Here is an 18,364-nt window from a genome sequence, read left to right as displayed (position 1 = left end):
AAGAAGTCAAGTCATAAGTTCAACATATTCTTTTAAAAACTACTTTTGAGGAAACTCTGTGAAATAATTTAAAAATAAAATGTCATTGTTCTTTTTAAAAACATTATTTATTAATGAACTATTATTTTTCAATGTATTTTATGAATTCCCACTTGAAAGAAACTGCTGTCAGGCTTGTAAGGTGATAAAACACTAGTTCACAATTTTATGATAATTATTTTGGGGGAAAATACCGACGGAGATTTTACTATGGCTTTGTAGTAGAAGATATTTTCTCATGTACATACTTTATCCTACATCAACTTCAGTTAATACTTATTTCTTCTTATGAAACAATCTAGTACTATCCCTGAAAAAAATATAAACATACTACCATAAAGAAATATGGAGATGTCAGTGAACATTAATAGACTTAAAAATAAACTTTATGGTTTTTGTAACTTTGATATGTTAGTGAATAATATTAACTAAATTCAAGAAAAAAGGAAGTAAATTTGAATTAATGCATGACAAATGCATGACATTTTGCTACAATTTAAAATAAGACATGTGAAAAAATAAATTTAAATTACTGTATAATAGACACAGCCTATCTTTAAAATCTTTAAGCAAACATGTAATAACCACTTGTATAAAAGTAGTACATTTGATGTATTTCATTGTAAACTGTAAGCTTTCAACAAAAACAGGTGCCTAGAAGGATGTTAGTTATACAATAATTCATGAATAAAATTGAATACAGTTTAATCAAAATTACCTTTGCATAGTTACTGCAATGCCTTCATTGTGCTCTTGACTTAGGGGTTAACAAATATTAAATTGAAATACTATATTAAAACAAATATTTTCAGTAATAACCCTGTTTTGTCATCTGCTGAACAGTTGTGTTTTTGATAAGAGTTGGGGGTGCCACAAAATCCCTTCAATGTAAATCAGCCTTGGCTATAATTTGCATTGTCATGATCTACACTTAGAGCAACATCATTACTGTCATTGTGTAACCCACAAAAAGTTCTTGTCTAGCTTTCTCAATCTCTTTTCTCAGATGCCAGATTATTTTTAGATTTATATTTAATCGTGCATCTACTTATAAGAAAAATGTAACTGTATTCTACCAAATACGTAGAAGCAATGTAATTCTAGTATTTGTGGAAAAACCACTGTTTTCCTGACCCAGGCCACCCATCTTGCTCACGTCTCTTAATCCCCAGCCTAAAATTTCATTGTCTGTTATTATAATTACGACCTCATATGCACTCGTCTGTCTTTCTTGGCTTCATGAAATATTTCTGGCAAAACACCACTCATGGTTTAATTAACCTCCATGTCTGTTCCACACATGTGGTAGGACAGCTGAGCTTATCTGGAGGAAAAATCTGTCCTCATTCTGATGCTCTCTCTTTAAAGTTGTGCCCCACACCCAATGTTTGCACTTTGTGCCGTGTACCATTCATCTCACATTTTCCTGGCCCATATTCTTGACCAGTTTTAGGTAACTACCTTATACATTTTCTCTATCCTCAAATTTGTCAATTTCCTTTATCTCCAAAAGCTTTGCTGACAACCTGCTTTGTCTTTTACTAAGAAAATAAACAAAACTCTAACACATTATTACTACTACATCTACACTCATACATAACTGAACCTATATGTTACTGTGAGTGAAATACCTGGATTTTTACGTCGATCCTAGTACCCTCTCTAACATATGATGGATTTAGATCTCTGTTCTCACCAATATTTTTCCTCAGTCAGGACCTTATTTATCATTCCCATCGACATTCAAAAATATTCTGTTATTTTTCTTTTATTTATAGGTATGTTATTAATAACATATGATTTATATATAACATACATTTTATATGTTTATCTGTGACATATACACATTCATTCTACATATATTCTTAAGACATGTGAGTATATTTATGTGTGTATAGAATATAGACAGGTATCATATACAGATGATAGATAGATAGATAGATAGATAGATTAATAGATTAATATCCCCTATAGCCTCCACATACCATCTGATTCTCTATCATCTGTTCACAGCAAAATCCCTTAAAAATGTTGTTTAATCTTGCTCTAATTTTCTTCCTCCAATTATCTCCTGAATACAAACTTTGATTATACCACTCCACTGAAGCTCTCTGACAAGTTTACCAGTAACCTTCATCTTCTTAAATTTAATGGCAAATTATCAGTCTTCATTTTTTTCTGCCTAGTAGCAGTAATGACCTAGTTATAAATTGTCTCTTTTCCCTAAAGCATGTTCTTTGGCTTGTAGTATGCTCCTGGTTTTCCTTTTGTCATACTTCTCACTCCTTTCAATGCCCTTTGATCAGTTTTTGTCTTCTAATTGACCTCTAAGTGATCAAGGGCCCCAGTCTGGGGTCCCTTATTGAATTCCTTTTTTAATGCTTATTCCTTTAACTGTATTAATCTAGTCTCATGGGTTTGATTACCACTTGGATCCAGTAAACTCTAAATTTCAACCAATGGACTTCTTCACCGCCAGACAGCTCCATTTGGATATCAAATAAATACCTTAAAGTGAAAATATCCAGTGCAATTCTGGTTATGAGTTTCACGTTTGCTTCTTCTTTAGTCATCCCAACCTCATTAAATAGTGGCTCCTTCCTTCCAGTTATGTAGACTGAATATCTTGGATTCATCTTTGATTTGTATCTATTAGTACACCCATATTCATTTTCTTTTTGCAAATCCTGTTAGCCCAATTTAAAATATATCCAGCATTTGATTATTGCTTATTACCTACCTGTTACTGCTGTGGTCCAAGCCATCATAACTGCTTGCCTAGATTATTGCAATAACTTTTTAAGAGGTCTCAATGCATCCACCCTTGCCTCCCATTAGTCTCAAAAAAAATAGATTGCCCCATTTGAAACAAGAAAGATAATATCACTCTTTTGTTAAGAAGCCTTCAGTAGTTTCTCATATCATTTGAAGAGTCCTTCTATTTCCTCTCTGACTCTGTATGGTAGGCCACTCTTCTAATCTCTGTCGCCTCCTTCCCCCCCACCATGTCCGACTATTAAGATCAATTAGTTTCAAACAACTAAGATTTCATATTCCTCTATCATTCCTTGGATATTGCAAGTTTTTCCATGGTTATACTTTATTCACCTAGAACACTGACATAGCATGTCATAAGTGCAGTGAAACCTATCACAAATCCTCGATGTACTGACTGCAGTTTCCAATACTTTTGAGTCTTTTGAGAGTCCTTGACTGCCAAACTGACTCTATGTGATAGACTATTGACTTTAACAGGTATTACCTATAAATATATTTAGATTAATTTGTTGAGTTCTTTAGGTAAACTGAAGATAAACTGCAGACCACTGTTCTTTCAGTTACAAAATTCAAACCAGTTAAGAACTTAATCTTTGCCTACAACACTAGAGTTAATTTACTATATGTATATTTGCATTCATTCTGAAGTTTACTGTATGTAGCAGAGCCATAGGAACTGTGATGTATGGGACAAAATTTAAAAAACAAAAATATATATTGATAAAGTAATAGTAGCATATCTACTGATCAATAATTTGAATGGATTGATATAATCTTTTGATCACTTAGTGAATTAATAAATTGTGTGTCCTTAAATTAAAATATCTTTGGAGGCAAATGATAGAAAAGATGATAATTAAAGGAATGCTTTACACAAGATATGTAGATGTAGAAGATTACCAAGCAATGGAATTCCACACTTTTCTTGTGTGTACCATGGAGAAGATGTTGGAATTTTTTGAGCCTTATCCATCTCTTCCTATATCGCAAGAAACATGGTTGGCTGGCTGTTGTGATCCATACCTTGAGATAGCACTTTACATATTTATTCACTAAGAGTATGCTTTTTTAGTACCTTCTCATAAAATTACAACACTGTGCCCTGGGGTATAATTATTTGACCTCTTCATATGCCTGCATATGAAGGCACACAATTAGAGGCTTGACAAAAGCTGTTTCTCATCATTTTTATGTCTTGTAGCAAAGGTGGTATAATTTCCCTCACCGTCTCTGCTTCCAGGGTCTTTAGCTCCATCAGATTTCCCTGTGATGATAATGTTCATAATTTTTCATTATCTAATGATTGACATACATCATTATAAAAATTCATCACAGACCTGTCTGATACAGAATTTTGGATTGTTTTAGATTGAAAAAGAATATAATATGGACATATAAGATTCTTTATCTTGTCTTAAAATTTTGGAAAAATTTCACACTGCACCTTGTCTTGTCGATGGTTTAGGATAGTAGTATTGATCCATTATTACCATTTTTGGGAAATGTTTTAATAAATCTTCTAGCTTTTGATTATGTGTATGTATGAGTGTATGTATGTCTTTGTGTGTGTGTGTATATATATATATATACATACATAATATATATAACATTTTAACTCTTCCTCATTTGCATTATAATCTTAGTAACTTCTGTTAGATCCCTTCTGAAGGGTTTCTTCTCTTTAACTGAAGATTTCTAAAAATTATATAAAGTTTGGTTTGTATTTGCAGTCTTTCTTTTAGCTTGCCTATTTTTTATGGAAAGTTACTTTATTCACTATAAAACAAGCAAAATCCAAGCCAAAACCAAAAGCGGGTCAAGGCCATTTTTGTAAATTTGTTTCCTTACTGATTTTCTCCTTAGATGAGCTGTCGGTTGCTGTAAATAGATGTTAAAGTCCCCTACTATTATTGTATTATTATTAATGAGTTACTTTATGTTTGTTATTAATTGTTTTATATATGTGGGTTGTCTCAAGTTGGAGGCATAAATATTTATAATTGTTAGATCTTGTTGGATAGAACCCTTTATTATGATATAGTACCCTTCATTTCTTATTACAGTTTTTGGTTTAAAATCTTGTTTGATATAAAGATGGCTACTCCAGCTTTCTTTTGACATCCATTATCATGATAGATGGTTCTTCATCCCCTCAGTTTCAATCTTCAGGCGTCTTTAGGTCTAAAATGAGTCTCTGGTAGGCATAAAGGTGGGTCCTATGTTTTTATCCATTCTGACACTCTATGTCTTTTGACTGGAGCACTTAGTCCACTTACATTCCGAGTGATTGCTGATAGATATGAATTTAGTGACATTGTATTACTTCCTAAGTCATCATTTCTGGAGATTTTCTTTGTTCTTTTCTAGTCTTCGTTGCATTTGGTCTTTCCTTCCCACTCAAAGAGTCCCTTTTAATATTTCTTGCAGGACTGATTTAGAGGTCACAAACTCGTTTAGTTTCTGTTTGTTTAGGAAACTCTATCTCTCCTTCTATTCTCAATGACAGCTTTGTTGTATAGAGTATTCTTGGCTGCATAATTTTCCTATTTAGCACACTGAATATATCGTGCCACTTCCTTCTATTCTGCCAAGTTTCTGTGGAGAGGTATGCTGCTAACCTTATTTGTCTTCTCTTGTAAGTTAGGGATTTATTTTCTCTTGCTGCTTCTTTTAGGGTTTTTTCCTTATCTCTGAATTTTGCAAATTTAACTACAATGTATCTTGGTGTTGTTCGGCTTTTATTCATTTTAATGGGAATTCTCTGTGCCTCCTGCATTTGGGTGTCTATTTCCTTACCCAGATTGAGGAGGTTTTCAGCTTTTGGTCCTTTTTCACACTCTTCTTCTGGGATTCCTATGGTACAAATGTTATTAATTTTATGAAGTCGCTTAGTTCTCTAGGTTTACATTCTTGATCCAATATTTTTATTTCCCTCTTCCTTTTAGCTTCATTATTTTCCATGATTTTGTCTTCAATATCACTTAATCGTTCCTCTGCTTCTTCCATCCTTCTGGTCATTACATCCAGTTGGTTTTGCATCTCAGTTATAGCATTTTTATTTCAGCCTGACTAGATTTTAGGTCTTTTATCTCTGTAGTAAGTGATTTCCTGGTGTCTGCTATGCTTTTCTCAAGCCCAGCTAGTGTCTTTATGGTTCAAGTTTTAAATTCTGGATCAGGTTTGGTATTTATATACGTTTTGATTAGTTTCCGGGTCATGAACTTTCCTTGCTCTTTCTTTTGGGATGAATTCCTCCATCTTGGCATTTTGTCTAGGCCTCTGTCTTCTGTGTGTTAAGAAAGCCTGTTATGTTTCCTGATCCAGAGAGTAATGGCTTTATTAAGAAGAGGTCATATACTCTCCAGAGGCTGGTGCTTCAGGAAGTGTCTCTTGTGTCTGCTCTGTGCCCTCTGCTGTGTGTTTTGGCTGCTCTTTCCCTCAGGTCAGTCCTCTGCAAGTTTCTTCTTTCCTGAAGTGGGGAGCGTTTGGACCTTGGACAGAGTGTGGTAAGTTTTAGGTGTGCTCTGTTCTGCTTGTTAACAAGACACCTTATTCAGTTGACATGATGTGTGAGGGGAGGTGTGTGTAGAGGAGGGGTAAGGGGACTTGTTCTGGTCTTCTGGAGGAGAGGCCCACTATGCTGGGTCTCAGGCACACTTGCCCCTGAAAAACATCACCAGCAGAGTGCAAGGGATGGGGCTTGGTGTACATTTAGGCTTCCAGTGTTGGAACTGGGTTGCTTACTGAAGTTAGTTTATGCTGGGTAGCAAGGGACAGAAATGGCACTAGCTAGCTCTTTTGTCCTTGGAGGGACAATGCCACCTCTCCCTGATGTGCTCTAAGAAGGAAATGTCTCCCTCAGTACTTTTCAGGGGATCCTCAGATCTCACTATCGGTTCCCACGCTATCTTATCTCCTCCACAGGAGCATGGTAGCACCCTCAGGGCTCCACGCTGGCCACTCCATAGACCCCTAAAACCCCAGTATTTGAGTTCTGCTGGTTGTAAAAACTCCCCATAATAAGCTTGTCTCATTTTCCCAGTCAACGGCTTTGGGGAAGTGCTTTCCAGACATGATTCCCTGTGAAGTCCTCTCTCTCTCTCACTCTCACCTCCTTCTGTGAATAGGACTCCCATCACTCTGCAGCACCTGTGATTCATTTCCCCCCTAAACCATGTCTTTGCAGCTAGTACCTTCCGTGATGTGAATTCTTCTTTCCCTCTAGTTGTGCAGTTTGTTCTGTCACTCCTTCAGGTTGACTTCTTGGGTGTATCTTCTTGGGTTGATCTTTATCTAGCTGTGTTCAATGGATGAGGCAAGCCTAAGGGCCTCCAACTACTCTGCCATCTTAGCTTCACCTAGCTAGGTACTTTTTAATTTGTGGTATCAGTCTAGTAAAAATGATGATGTTAAGTGTATTGTGTTGTGCACTATGAGAATTCTCATATCTATGACAAAAAAGGGTCACTAGAGGTTAAATGCATTTTATGGTGTTAAGTGTAGCATTAGTAACAATTTAAAATACTTGTTAGAGCTTCTCTTTTATAATGGATAAAGAAGGGCTTGATTTACACTCTGACTTTAAATAATGACAACAACAAATGCAATTTATGACATTACGGCCGGCACGTTGATCCTTGAGAGAAGAGAAACAAATGATGTGAGTCTTTTGAGTGCTTGAGCCTAATGTCTGAAGAAAATTTCCAGCCAAGAGCAAAGAGATGAACAGTCTGGTTGTTTCTCTCAGTTGAGGAGACAGTTTTCTGAGTTTGAGTGGTACATGGTGCTAAAATTCATAGGATGGAATACTAGAGAGGAGAGAACTCTGAGGAGAAGAGAGATATGCACACAGACAGCTACAGAGATCTTTAGCACTTTTCCCAACAGTCTTCAGCTGAGTAACGATAGGTGTATGTGTGGGAGGAGATTATTCACAGCCATAGAACAAACCACTGGTATATCAAGCAATGTAGCTTTAGTAGTGTAGCCAAATTAGTCCTGAACTAAAGATTGCTTCCAATTCCCCAAGCAAAGTTCACAATTCTCAAAATAATAAAATTGTTTCCACAAGGAATTTAACAATGTCTCAAAGAAGACACCACACATATTTAAAAAAAATAAAATAATAATGCGCTCAAAATGTCTGGCATCCATAATATTATGATATGTAAGGTGCGTAAAAATATAACTGATAGTAAGGAACAAGACATCAATCAATAACAACAGATTCATTAACGACATAGAAGATAGGAGATAGGAACATTCATATTTGTATTTTTTACACATACTGACTGAATATACTGTATAAAAGACAGCATGAGCATAATAAAGACAGGAAAGATAAAAGAGATTAAATAAGATTCTAGAGATTAAAAATTTTCTGAAGTAAAAAAGACATGGGATTAACAGCAGATTAGACACTACAGAAGAAAAGATTAGTGAAATCAGAGAACAATATAACTTATTCAAATGAATATATGCAGGAAACAAACTAATATGTATTCTTTGAGTAGTCCTGTCTTTTTTTTTTTTTCCTTTAAGTACCAACCAGAGAAGACTAAGGTTGGGGCCTTTATTTGTTCCAGTAGACAGAACAAAGAAAAAAGTTTTCCCAGATATTTTTAGTTTCTTCATATTGCAGTGGAAAAAAATACATTATAGAATATCTTGCAGGGGGTTATATAAAGATGTACTAGTGGAAACTATGATGACTATAGTTAGCTCTTATTGAATATATATACTTTATGTTAGGTATAGTTGTAATCAGTTCATCTAACATTATTGTACTACTTCCTATTTAGTATTGTGCTTCTTTTAAAGCATCTTTTATTTGTCTACAATTTGAACTAGATTATTATACTTTTTAAACTGGATACATCACTGATTATAATAACATTTCTCATGTACCTAGAACTAATCTTGCATAATCTTATGCAGTTCTAACCAGATGTGGGGAAAATCAGCAAAGACTAAATACTGTGTATTACTCAACTTGTACTGTGATAACTCTAGCAAAATAAATGACATTGAAATCTCAGTGGCTTTCAATTTAAAACCTTTATGGATTTTTAAGTAGGCTGCGGCAGCATGATCTGGACTTGAATTTGGGTTCTGATCTACCAGAACTTTTGTTAACAGTTCAGGAAATGATCTAAAGGAACAGATCCATCTTGATCATGCTGTTTAAAATTTCCCATAATAAGCAATGAACCACGGGAATCTACCTCCAAAACCAAGAGCACGCTGTACACACTGCATGTCAGCCAATTGACAATAAAATGTATTTTAAAAATTAAAAAAAAACAATTTCCTGTGGTAAAATTTATGATTTAATTAAGAATAAAGTAAAATAGAGAATGGTATAATGAAATCTCATGTCTATTGCTCACCTTTAACAGTTATTAATATTATGCCATTCTAGTTCTAATATTTTTGATATTGTGCTTCATCTGTTTCCAATGGGCTATATTTGTGTGAGATAGCAAGACCTTTTACATTTTAGATTAAAAAAAAAACATGGAACCAGATGACTTAAGACTTCTTCAAAACCTGAAATCAGGGAATCCATACTAATATTATTAGCCATTATTCACATTACTTCAGAGCAGTATGATTTAATAACATAATATCAGTGTTCACAGGGTACGTTCAATTATGTGGCAGAAGTTATTGCAACACACCTGAGCATCTTGTAATAAATTTTGACTAAGAAGCTTTAGAGTATCACATGCCTCATTGTTTCATGTCCCTTTTTTGTCTTCTCATGGTTGTGTGACATGAAACTAAATTTTACCTCAACAGAGATGTAGTTTTTAGATATGAATATCTTCTTGACTTCTTTATTTCTTATTTATATTTTTAATAATCAGTTGCTCTTACATTTCTTGTTTTCCATTATGAAGGATACGTGGGAACAAAATGGGAATTCAGAAATGATAGTGATCATCTTATTTTTCTTGGTTTCTTAACCTTGGAGGAAGCACTGGAATTTTACATACATTGGTGATTTGAATCAGTGGGATTTTCTAGGTCCTGGGTGTCTATGCTAGCCCCATACTTATGACTTAAACTCGTGTGTTCTGAATTTTCTGAACAACTTTGATATCAGACATTTTGTTTTATTATCTTTAGATTTGATTAAAATTGCACATACAATTACACAACAACAACAACAACAAATAAGTATCTTGTCAAGCAGAGTAGCAAATAGTTTAGACCAGAATTATGGTCAACCACACTACTAGCATATTTCCCTTAATTCTAATCTACTTCTTTAGAGCTGCAATCACAATGAATGACCATAATAGGTAATAGTAATATCATAGATGTGGGGTCAGGTTACTTTATATCACTTTGACTAGTACAAATTTGAGGGAGCTGATGCATAATCATTGGGATCTCAAAAATTTAAAACCACTGAATGGTATCATAGAGTTCATATCAGCATTACAACTACAAGACTAAACTTTGACACCAAAGTCATGGCATTTGAACAGGGGAAATCTTCCTAATGAAGAGCAAGGTCAAGGATACATGCAAACCATCCACAAGTGTAATGGCAATTACAGACAAATTCAATATCTAGAATTTTATTAGTAGTATTATGGATGTAATAAAATATAAATCCTATCATTCAGTAATTTAATTATTTATATGTGAAATATTTTATCATTTATCAGTAGAAATTTTATTCCTCTATAGTAATTTTTGTCTTAATCTTAATTTTGTTCTTTATTGAATATATTACACTTTTATTGACAAACTATTATAAATAATTATGATATAGTTCATGGGATTATGAGAAAAGTCTAGCAGCACTAAATACTGCTGAGTAAGAAGATAGGAGAGTTATTATTTCTCTTTGAGACAGAATGAGTTCAGCTATCACAATGAAATGGATACTGTATAAGCTCGTATACTTATCACTTAGATCTGGGTATCAGATGTTTTATGCCAGTTTATTTATCATGTACTAACAAGTCCCAAGCTCTTTACAAATATTCACTCATTTAATCTGAATAGCAATACTATGAATGTTGCATCCTTACTCCCATTTTACAGAGAGAGAAACTGAGGTGCAACTAGGAAAAGAGTTAGTTAATTCCAGGTCACAAAGGTTGGAGGAAGCACAACCAGGATGTAAACTTCCCAGTGTGGTTGTGCAGTATACAGTCTTAGCTGCTATGTTAGGCTAACATTGGCAGCACATCCAGGCAGTGATATAAAATAAGCAGGTCACATTCTGAAAACCATTATTTTGACAATTGTTACATGGGACCTGACTTATATACATTTTTTTAAAGTAAAATCTCTGAAAAGTTTATTCTTCTTTCAGTTTATATCATTGTTTCAATTAATATCATTTCAATTTTAAATATCAGTTTTAAAGTACTGAATATATAATGTGGAACAGAATGTGAGGCAGTTATTAAAATATTGGCACAAATAGTAAAATATGAATATATACATATATATATATATGAGTGTGTGTGTATATATACATACACACACACACACATATAATCTTATAGACATGCAATAGTTTTCTAATGATAGATAATACTTTCCATCCTGGGGTCTGTGAAAGAAACCTAGAAACACTCTTTTCTTTCATCACCACTTCCCATCCAGACATTCACTAAATACCGTTGATTCCTCTTCAAAATATTTCTAGAATTTATTTACTTCTCTCCATGTCTACTTTTCTACTTTCCCCAACACCCTATCAGTGCAGTATGTTTCCCATGGCCCTCCCTTTTCTCTCTTGAATTCATTCTTCACCCTGCAGCCTGAGTGATTTTCTTTCAAATAGCAAATGCATTTCCTTATAAGCCTAAAACTTTTCACGTACTTTTCTGGTTGCTTATAGAATACCCAAATTCCTTCCTTCATCCTGAATTCTTAACACTTTTATTTACAAATAATTCACATAAGGTGAAATTCACTCATTAAAATTACAATAAAATGCATGTGACTATATTTGCAGAGTTGTTCACCTATCCACAAAATAAATTTTAGAGTATTCTCATCATCTCAAAAAGAAATCCCTCCTCTTCTGACCATTACTCCCAATCTCCTCATACCACCATCCAGCCCTAGGCCACCACAGATACACATCTGTGTCTACAGATTTGTCTATTCTGGAAATGTCACATATATGGAAGCATTCAATATGTGCTTTTTGTTACTAACTTCTTTTACTTAGCCTAATGTTTTCAAGGTTCATCCATACTGTAGCTTGTGTAAGTACTTTATTATTATTACCATATAATATTCCATTGTATAAACATATCATATTCTATTTATGCAGGCACTAATAGATGGACAGCGGGTTGCTTTAACTTTATGATTTTATTAATAATTCTGTTATGGATGTTCATGTATGAGGTCTTGTTGACATCTATCTTTAATTCTCTTGAGAGTGTATTGCTGAGTCATATAATTACTATGTGTCTAACATTCTGGATCACTGTCAGACATTTTATCTAGAGGACTTGCTCCATTTTTTTACAGTCTCACCCACCAGCAGTACATGAAAGTGCCAATTTGTCTGTAGCTTCACCAACAGTATTATACATCTTTTTATTACAGCCAGCACTGAGGGTGTGAAGTAGTATTGTGGTTTTGATTGACATTTTCATGGTAGCTATGATTTTGAGCATCTTTTCATGTTCTTGCTGATTTCTCTTGACTTTTGAGGGACAAGGACAGCCTTGTCCCCTATGCAGACACTTTATCTCTTACCCATCTCCACTATATATCAAATATTTCAGTTCTAAGTGAGCTTCTTTCATCTTTTTGAATGTGCTATTTTCCCTTCTAGTTCAGGTCTATGTAGTTCCCATTTCCTTCCTACCTTTTCCTCTTAGTTGCTTGGCCAGAGCTGACTTCACAAATGTCTGACATGCATAATTGCCTAGAGCATGACACTCAAAAGAGCCCTATAGTTGCTTTAATATATTGCTGTGCTTGCTTTAAAATTCATGATAATTTTTGGACAAGAAACCAAAATTTCAATTTGTAGTAGGTCCTGCAAACTATGTAGCCAGTCTGGTGCCTGTCTTATCATTATTACCTATCTTCCAGGTCTGTTTAGACAGAGCTACCTACAACAAACTGTAGACTGTATTATGTGTCTTCCTGTATTTCATCTATACCAGCATGTATTATGGTATGTCAGTTTTTTTTTCTTTAAGTCTTTTGACCCATGAGACTAAAGGCTTTGCCTTTCTGATCTACTTTTCTATCCTCAGAAAACAGCACAGTGCCTGTAACTCAGCTGTGGTGGGATATGTAGTTCAACTACATAGTTATGGCTCAGGTGATGAGCAATAGAGAGAAAGTAATTCCAAACACAAACTCCAGGGCCAGATAGTCTTGACATTCAGTCCTATCATTTGGAAGCTGTTTGGAGATTGGGTATTTAATGTTTTTGTTCGTCAATTTCCTCATCTTTAAAGTGAGGATAATATTACTCCAAATCTCATAATAGTATTACGGACATTATTTGGGATTAAGTGAACTAATAAATGTAAAACATTCAAAATAGCATCTAACTACCATTGACTGTATTTGTTACCTGCTGTCATTGTTATGTTCAGTTCCTATCTGTTGAATAAATTATTGACTCTGTATACAAAGAGAAAAAAAGTGCACTAGAACCTAGTGAAAAACTATGCAAGTTAAGAAGTTACGCTGTACAGGGTGTGTGGCTCAGTCAGTTAAGCATCAGCTCTTGGTTTTGTGAGATCAGAGCCTCATGTCTCACTCTGTGCTGGCAGTGCTGGGTGGGATTCTCTGTCTCCTTCTCTATCTGCCCCTTCCCCACTCCCCACTCATGGTGTCTCTGTCTCTTAAAATGAATAAATAAACTTTATTTTTTAAAGAGGTTACACTGAATTTTCAATGCTTGGAAGAAGGTTAATTGTATAAAAGTTCAGTTTATGAAACCAAAATAGGAAGAAAATTAGGAAGCTGGGAACAAGCCCCGAGGAAAGAGAAATGAACACTAAGAGCAGGTATAGGGATCTTATAAGGAGGAAGAAAATCTTTCTGTTTAAAATTCTTTTTGGAAACTATTCAAATGAACACGATGTTAACACAATTTTAGGAGATGAGTTTGGGTAAATTAATGCCAGTAACCTTTGGACAGTGTTTTCTTGTTTTTATAATTAGCAGTTACACTTTGACATTACCTGGAAGTACTTGAAGTTGAGTTTAATTTATAGTCAGCAGAGGTATAATGCCATTATGAAAAGGCAAACAGAATGTATAATAAAGGGGTGCCTGTTTTCTGTATGTCTACATTTGTCTTGGGTTATACATGCTGCCTCTGTTTGCCCATCCAATGTCAGGAGACCGCATGTGCCCTTACACTCTTCTCTGTGCCTGCTGGCTTCTCTCAGTTCCGTCCTTGGTTTTCTGGGGGCACAGGCTTTGACTTCTCTCTGCAAAGCTGTTCATCTTTCACTATTTACAGTTCACAGTCCACACTTCCATTTATCAAGGAACATGCCTGTGATTCTACCCTAACCTTCCATTTACTCATCTAAGATGAAATTTTGGTGTTCCCACATGGAACCTTCTAGTTAGCTTATTTGTATTATTTTTTAATGTCTCTTTATTTTTGAGAGAGAGAGAGAATGCAAGTGGGGGTGGGGCAGAGAGAGAGGCAAACACAGAAACTGAAGCAGGTTCTGCGCAGTGTGCTCAGAGCCCAACAACATGCTGGAACTCATAGACCACAAGATCATGGCCTAAGCCAAAGTCACACACTTAACCAACTGACCCACTCAGGTGCCCTTATTTGTATTAATTTTAAAAATGGATATCTGTAGTACTTTAATTTCCCAAAGGGTGAAAATTGCTCAGTTTTGCTCAGCATGAATCCCTGGTGCCTGGATGCTTCTTGTAGAATATTTGCACTATAAAACAATTGCTGAGTAACTAAGTGACATGATTCATAAATCTCTCAAAAGGCTAAAGAGGTCAGTGACTCTAAAAATTATCAAAGACATCAGTATAAAGAAGAAGAAAGATTGGAAATACTGCCACCTCCAATGTGTTATGCACTAAAATTGGGCTCTAAACTTGGCAATAAATGTCTAGTCAGGTAAGGTTACAAAAACAACCAATAAGCATGATATAATCTATAATTTCTAATGTCCAACAATTAAAATTGGAAACAAAATATTTGTATTGGGATTAAACTCCAGAAGGTAGTTATCACAATATTTCATTAAGTGATTCTTGAAAGGATAGCAAATTCTATAAATAACCATTTAAAATATATTGAAATACTATTCAAATACGCAATTCTTAAACTGACCTTCTGGAAAGGCAAAGAATATAACATTAAATCAAATTTCAGAGTGCCTTTCTATAAAGGATTGGAATAATAATGTATAGTAAGGCACTTTACTTTCTAATCATCTTACTTAATGCAATGATAGAACCCGAAAATACTAGACGGACAGCTAATACGCCCATTAACCTGTCTCAATCAAATATCAGATGTCTTAAATGAATCTTCAGTAGGTGGTGAATCAAAGCCAAGGTATAAATTAATTTTCTTTCAGAAATGTGTAATGCCTTTTTTTGTGGCACAAAGATAAAGATGTCCTTTGAAATGTTAGATATGAGAAGGAATGACTTTGGTCTTCTGGTGTAAGTATTTGAGACAAATGGATATCGTAATTATTATAGAGCCTATGTCAAGGCTGAAAGTGACTTATGATTTCCCTGGGAATCATACACCTCCCCAAAGAAATTCTGTTCTTCCAGAATTTCCGTTAATAACTTCAGATACATTGGAAATAATTTATCAATTTCCACATCTGTTCTAATATCATATTAATTTTACAAACATCAATAGTTTTTCATAAGTCAAAAACCATGTCATTTAAAATAGGAAATAACTAGAGGATAAGATGTGTTTATTTTCAAAGGAAGTATATTTTCCTTTTAATTCTGTGAAAGAACAGTATTTTTCCTAATAGAAAAATGGAGAATTTGTTTTGTACCACTAGTAAGCTATTCTATCACATTACTAAAGATAAAAAGTGCAAGTTTTTAAACCATAGTAAATAATAATAATGGTAAATGGTAGCTCCAAGAATACTTTTCCTTTACTCAACTACATGTACATTTTCACTATAAGTTAATTTGCTTTATAAGATATTAGAATATAATGATTCTGTCCTTGGTACTAGTCCAGGTGACTTTAACATAAAGTACCATAAAAATAAAGATGTTCTCACATTTTTTCAACTATAATATCACCCTACAGGATGAATTCCAAAGTTCCAATAAGATTAGAAAAAGTAGTGTGTCTTCAGAAAAGCACAGAGTTCGGGGTGCCTCGGTGGCTCAGTCCGTTAAGCGTCTGACTTCAGCTCAGGTCATGATCTCACGGCTTGTGAGTTTGAGCCTCGCGTTGGGCTCTGTGCTGAAAGCTAGCTAAGAGCCTGGAGCCTGTTACAGATTCTGTGTCTCCCTCTCTCTCTGACCCTCCTCTGTTCACTGTCTTTCTCTTTCCTCTCAGAAATAAGTAAAACATAAAAAAAAAAAAAAAATTAGAAAAGCACAGAGTTCAAAGTAGTAATTATAACTAATTACTATATATATGTATATTATTAGCATGTTAAACCACATTTAATATTTGTTTAAAATAGTCAACCAAGGACTATTTTGAATATAAATTTATATTTTCCCAAGAAGTTAAAAGAATGTGGGAGAATCCCGCCATGTAACTATGGAAGAGATAAAGAGGGAAAAGTTGAGACAGGTCTATGGAGAGTGCTTATGGAAATGACAGTATATGTAATTCACATTAATTGGAATCCAAATTAATGGTATCCAAATCACAGAGTGTGCTTAGAAGAAAAAGTGATGTCTTAGATGGAAATCTGATGTCACATGAAGAACTGAAATGTCAGGTTGAGACACTGGGAGTTTATTTAGGTATCAGGACAGTGTTATTCACGATCATGAGCACAGCGGATGTGAAACCTTCAGGAAGTTGGTACAAGATTAAAAGTTTGCTTAAAAAAAAACTTGTTCTTAGCTCCACAAGAAAGAATTTCTGCATCTATAATGAGATTTTGCTAGGAAAACATAGGAAATAACATAATTTTGACGACTTTTGCAGAGTTAGAGAATCTTTTTCGGTCACATTCACCCTGAGTGTGATTGTTCTCTCCAAAATCCAGAGGTCCCCGTTAGTGTTCTTCCAACGCAGCAGCACAACTAAGGTTGCAGATAGGTCTATGGAAACACAGTGGCTAGACATTGAAAATGCTAATGTTGAGCAAGATGAAAAATTATTGTCATCATTTAAAATATAAAGGTTCAGAAACTGATCCAAGACTGAAGACACAGCCTAGCATGGAGCATGGGAATTAGTATTATTCATGAAAGGCAAGACCACAAGGGTAGAATAGGTTATTCTGGGTGAGGGAGTGATGGGCTCACATCTGCACGCTGCTTTGAGAAACACATAGAACAGGAATGCCCTGAAAGAGAGGTACCTGGTTCTGTAACTGTCCAGGGAAAACGGGGTCCTGGATGGAGAAAGGGTGACTGAAGATCACAACTGGAAGGGAAAGGAAGAGACTCTCCAGGACAGAATACAGGGCCCTCCAGGGAGAGAGGAAGATGTAACCCAGATTAAAGAGTAGACAGAGAAATGACACTGGGAGAGAAAAAATATGACTGTGTAGGTGTCCTGAAAGCCAAGGGAAGTCTGCACATAAGGCGGAAGGATAGTTCAGTGGGATCTGATGATAAATAGAAGTGCGGTAAGATAAAGAATTCAGAATACCCACTTAGTGACTGAAAAGTAGTTACTTTGTATAACAAATTGGCCATTCCGCTTTTGAGTTTACTCCTTCTAATTTTAACTTCTGTGAGTTTCTGCATTTTTTTTCCTTTTCTCTCAAGTAAGTAATTGGGTTGGCAGCCAAACATCTTAAATATTGGCAGAAGAGAATGCCTTATGCTTGAAAACCTCACCTTACTGTTTTTTAGCAATACTTGAGACTTAGGGAACATATTTTTGGCCTAGAAATCCTGATCTAAGTTGCATAATACATCCCCAGCATGTTTTTGTTTCTTTGCTTTTGAAGACCATTTTTATGACAATGATAGTAAATAAGTTATGAGTGACTCATATGATCATATAGTAAGTACAGTCTTCTATAAAAGTAGAAAACAAAAAATTACTTGATTTGTGTCCCAACCAACTTCATGTTTGAAAAAGAGCTTTAAAGTAGTTTCTTGATATGAATACAAGAAAATAAAAACCAAGTTTTAATAATACAAAGTGCACACATGTATGGAGATTTACTTGAATTTCAGTTACACAGAAAATGAAACAACCATTATATTATTACATAATAACGTACATATTTCAAAATAAATGTGTGTCCTGCAGTGTTTATTGAGACTCTAAAACCTCAAACATTGAAAATAATCACTTCGATAATAGTAAAGTACATGTTTCAAATGAATTATAAAATCACAAATTTTATTATATTTCCTAATTGTA

At 34.6% G+C, this 18,364-nt stretch overlaps 1 protein-coding gene across 3 annotated transcripts in view; it reads left to right on the top strand.

Annotated features, from left to right (window-relative positions):
• Nucleotides 1-18,364, top strand: part of NCAM2 (neural cell adhesion molecule 2) — a 505,403-nt gene that overhangs the window by 354,011 nt on the left and 133,028 nt on the right. The window lies entirely within an intron of this gene.

The sequence above is a fragment of the Hyaena hyaena genome, unplaced genomic scaffold (assembly GCF_003009895.1).
Source record: "Hyaena hyaena isolate Hyena2069 unplaced genomic scaffold, ASM300989v1 scaffold_323, whole genome shotgun sequence".
Lineage (NCBI taxonomy): Eukaryota > Metazoa > Chordata > Mammalia > Carnivora > Hyaenidae > Hyaena > Hyaena hyaena.
The sequence above is the reverse complement of the archived record's forward strand: the minus strand, read 5'-3'. Positions and strand labels throughout refer to the sequence as shown.